A 4,637-nucleotide genomic window follows, 5' to 3' on the forward strand; every position below is an offset into this window, starting at 1 on the left:
CGAAGCTACAATTTCGGCAATGCGACTTTGCACAACATCCGTTTCCGTCGTAAATTGTCAAATAAATTCTTATCCTCTGCATATGTATATGCAGTAAAAGGAAGACACAAAGAAATGAAATTAGGAAGTGAACGAATGAAATAATTAAAATATTGAAAAACATTTAAACTGAACTAAATCGAATATTATAGTAATGTATAATAAAAATACTATCAGGCATGTGCTGCAATTCGTTTTCGCATGAAATTGTCATCGAAAACATGGCAACAAGTGCTGAATTTCTCTGTTCGTTTTCGTTTTCGAATTCGCCATTTTTTTTCGTTTTGAAATCGGTCGGTTGTGTCCACACGAAAAATATAATATATTTGATAGTGAAAAGTTAGAAAAATTACAATACTGATTATATTTTGTTAAAATGTATAAGAAATCGCTTACTTTTAGGGGCAAGCATAAAACACAATCACAAGATGAACAATGATGTTACGAGCTTTTGAATGTACCAAATTGCATTTTTTCACCGATGTTCCAACATCTGGATTGCGATATGGTGTGAGCATGTTTGTTTTTAAAGCATAGCCAGAGTCCCCCAACAACTATCATAATTAGATGATAAAGATCGCTTTATAGTACTTCATAAATTAAAAATAAGAGAATCATGACTTGCCCCGGGTGACACGCATCTACAGCATTTACAACCATTTTATAGTCGCATACCTGTAAACATCCCAATTGGTTGTATGCACTGGTAATTATTTAACTTATTATCATTGCACTGATGCTAAAACAGTCTTTTCTATTTAAGTACAAATGTTCATTATCACGAGGTTTTAACAATTTGATGTGCGTTCCGTCGACGCAACCAAATACTCTAGGAATCCTAAATTTGTTATAAAATATGTTGTTTCTTTTCTCTTTACTGGCGTAGACACCGCTTACGCGGTTATAGCCGAGTTAACAACAGCGCGCCAATCGTTCCTTCTTTCAGCAATTCGACGCCAATTCGAGATACCAAGTGCAACCAAAATTGTTATTCAATGTCAGTTGTTTGACTATCAGCTGTTTCTAATTTAAGTTCGAACCAGAACAAAATCAAGTGAATTTCATCAGATCTAAAATCAATTCGTGCGATTTGCTATTTCGGTATCAAAATGGAATCGCGCGATTTCCAGCACATCGCTGAAACAGGCATTACAAAGTTTTCAAAACTTCAGTATAAGTAATATGTTTCGAAAACACCCTTTCATCATTATCCAAATGACCTTGTTCACCATCGCTACTGATATAAAATTTGAACGTAAAATTGACCATGTATGTGAAAATGGGCGAAATTGAACTTCAAGCACGCCTCTTTCCATATAACACAGTTTTAAATGCCTTTTGATCCTTTCACTTTCCAGTACACAAATCAAGATATAATTAATTAATAATTAATTCCTTTAAAGTATGCCACTTTATTACAAAAAATTGTCTGTTCAAGCACCTAGTTTTGATCGAAAATATCGGTGAAAGTATCGAGTCAGCTATGTATGGGATATACAATTGAAATCCAGAGAGACAATAAGAATTATGTGTATCAAAAATGGGTTGAATTGGCTCAAAACTTCCCTTATATAAAGATTTTCGAACTTCTAGATGACTTTATGCTGCATTTATCGGCCAATATTTGAGTTATCTCAATGAAAATTGCAGAACATGTTTTAATCATATATCAGTATATCCTTGTGCCTAAAAAGATAAAAAACTTGATCTAGCCCCATATAACTATTACCAGGATTTTCGAACATCCGGCCGGCTTTACTCAAGGTGCCTTAATGAAAGCCATGGATTTTTTTTTCTTTTGAGGCATGATAATACTTTCGTTTTTCTAACAAATCTTTTGCCAAATTTGTCGGCCAGTATATGAGTTTTATAGAGTATGATTCTTCCAAGTTGAGAGAGTATTAAATATTCGGTTGCACCTGAACTTTGCTTATTTACTTGATATATATTCTGAACTGGATTTTCTATCAGCTTTATGGCCAGTTTAAAACATTATGGAGTGTCTTTTCACCAATCCAAAGTGGAAACAAATGCACAGGAAATACATCGAAAATAAAAGGAATTAAATTTACGAATTATAGCCGTTTGCGTCAATGTATTCCATCAACCTACATACATGGGATGACAAGCAAAACACATTTGCTCTTGTAACATGGGACTGAATTTCACGAATAACTTTATCAATAACAATTACGCTGTTCATTAGTTTCGCTATCATAAAGATCATTAAATAAATACGCTTCTTCAAAAGGATCAAAAATATCGAGATCAGCATATTCTGGCATTATTTTAGGTGTAGGCAAACCTAGTGAAGAACTAAATAAGGAAGGTACTATCTTCTATAAGAGAGAACTACAGGCGTACGTCGATGACATCGATATCATTGGCCACAACATCCGCGCCGTTAGTTCTGCTTTCTCCAGAATGGATAAGGAAGCGAAGCAAATGGATCTGGTAGTGAACGAGGGCAAGACGAATTGTCTCGTCATCAAACAAACAGTCATCCCCCATAGCGACTAAGCTCCCACGTCACTGTTGACTGTCATAACTTCTAGATAAGATAAGACAGACGATCTTGGAACCACTATTAACACCAACAACAATGTCAGCCTCGAAATCCGAAGCTGAATAACTCTTACCAACAGGTGCTACTTTGTACTGAGTAGACAATTGAGAAGTAAAGTCCGCTCTCGACGAACGAAAACAAAACTCTATAAGTCACTCATTATTCCCGTCCCGTTATATGATGCAGAGCCATGGACGATGACATCTGCAGGGTCGACGTTACGAGTTTTCGAGAAAAAGGTTCTACGTCAGTAATGAAGAAGAAGAGAAAGACAAACCAAGTGACGTACATGCAATATTATATGATAACAAAATATACTCCATTTCCAATAATGCTCTATCGATCTAACAACTACACTACAACGAAAATCTTCGCATATTTAAGGCAGAAATAATTGCAAACAATTTACGCATTTGTTTTGCTGAATTAAATGTCACAACTTCATTCAGACAAACTCTCCACTCATTATCGTTGGACGCAATTCTTCTATCAACATCCTTCGATAAATGTGCTATGAACAATTCCATTGTATGTATGCACGAACATCTTCATATGATTTTGACTCTTTTACATGCAACAAACGCAATCTTAAATGGAATAGCTTGATTTCTTTTTCTTTTCGTCTTATACAGAACAGCGTCAAAATGTACTACTGTATACAACGGTATTACGCGTAAAGGAGAAATAATATCGACCAATGAAAACACCCCACCGCGCTTATAATTAATGTTGTCATTAATTTTCCGGCATACATTTTTGCCTGTGCTCCTGTTGACGTTCATGCGAAAAAAGAACGTTGATCACGTCTGCACGTGTTCTTTCCAACGGTATAAAGTGAAAAATGGGAACTCAAACTTTTTGTTAGCGCAATTATTGGGTAGATTTTTCGTAGATGACTTTATAGTCGTACATACATATACATATATGTCTCCAGTGCTACCAATCACATTGTGTCATACCATATAACTAGTATGCAAAATTAAATTCGGGAAGTTGAAAAAAAGTTCAAAAATGAGTGAAAATATGAAGGAATTCGCTATATTTTGAAATTTTTGTATAAAAAAGGGAAGAATGCCACGCAAGCTATTAATGAAATTTGTGAAGTTTAAGGAGACGATGCTGCATCAGTCCGTGTAGCACAATGGTTCAATCGCTTCCGTTCTGAAAATTTCGAAACTTGGATTTACACTAATGAAAGTTTTACACTGATGGAATAATGTCTCCAGCGGAAAAAAGGCGAAAGTGGTCGACCAAAATAGTACATATTTGTTTTTTTGTTTATTATTATAAATATAAAAAAGATAAGTTGAATTTGTATAGGGGTTTCAAAATGCGTCGGATCCCAAAAAAGCTGTTAGCGCATGAAGCTTTTTCAAGCAGATAGTACAGATCACTAAATTCTCAGTGATAGACCATCAATTGTTTGCCAATTATCTTTCAAGAAATCAGGAAAACCAACCAGAGAAGACGAATCTGTTCCTCACGACAATGCGAGCTCTCATACATCGCCTGAATCAACCGTATTTTTGAGCACTTGAAACATCGATTTGATGAGTAAAGCACCGTAAAGTGTTGACATGGCATCGAACGACTTCTTTTTATTCCCGTACGAATAAAATAAACAAGGTCAACGATTTGCGACATCTGAATTCATAACCTGTGTTCATAACGCAGATACCTCAATCAAAGTGGCAAAAGTGCTTCGGCAATTGGTTCAAACGTATGAGAAAGTGTATATATCTTAATTAAAATTTATTTTTCTTCTCTAATCCTATGATTCTTTTTCCCATTCTAAAAGAATTACGTCATAAGATGGCGGCGTAGTGCAAGTAATACTTGTCGTAATCTTGTCTTCTATTATTTTTGCATATATCGACAATATCTTTGTAGCAAAAACTGCTAAAGCAATTAATTATGACTATGAAGCATCGTTTGCCTATTCAGAGGTAAAATAATTTTAACAAGAATAATGACTGAAATATAAAATGATATCTGAGCTTCCAAGAAAAATCTATCAAATTATATGATTCAA

Source organism: Bactrocera neohumeralis, chromosome 6, assembly GCF_024586455.1.
Source record: "Bactrocera neohumeralis isolate Rockhampton chromosome 6, APGP_CSIRO_Bneo_wtdbg2-racon-allhic-juicebox.fasta_v2, whole genome shotgun sequence".
Taxonomy (NCBI): Eukaryota; Metazoa; Arthropoda; class Insecta; order Diptera; family Tephritidae; genus Bactrocera; species Bactrocera neohumeralis.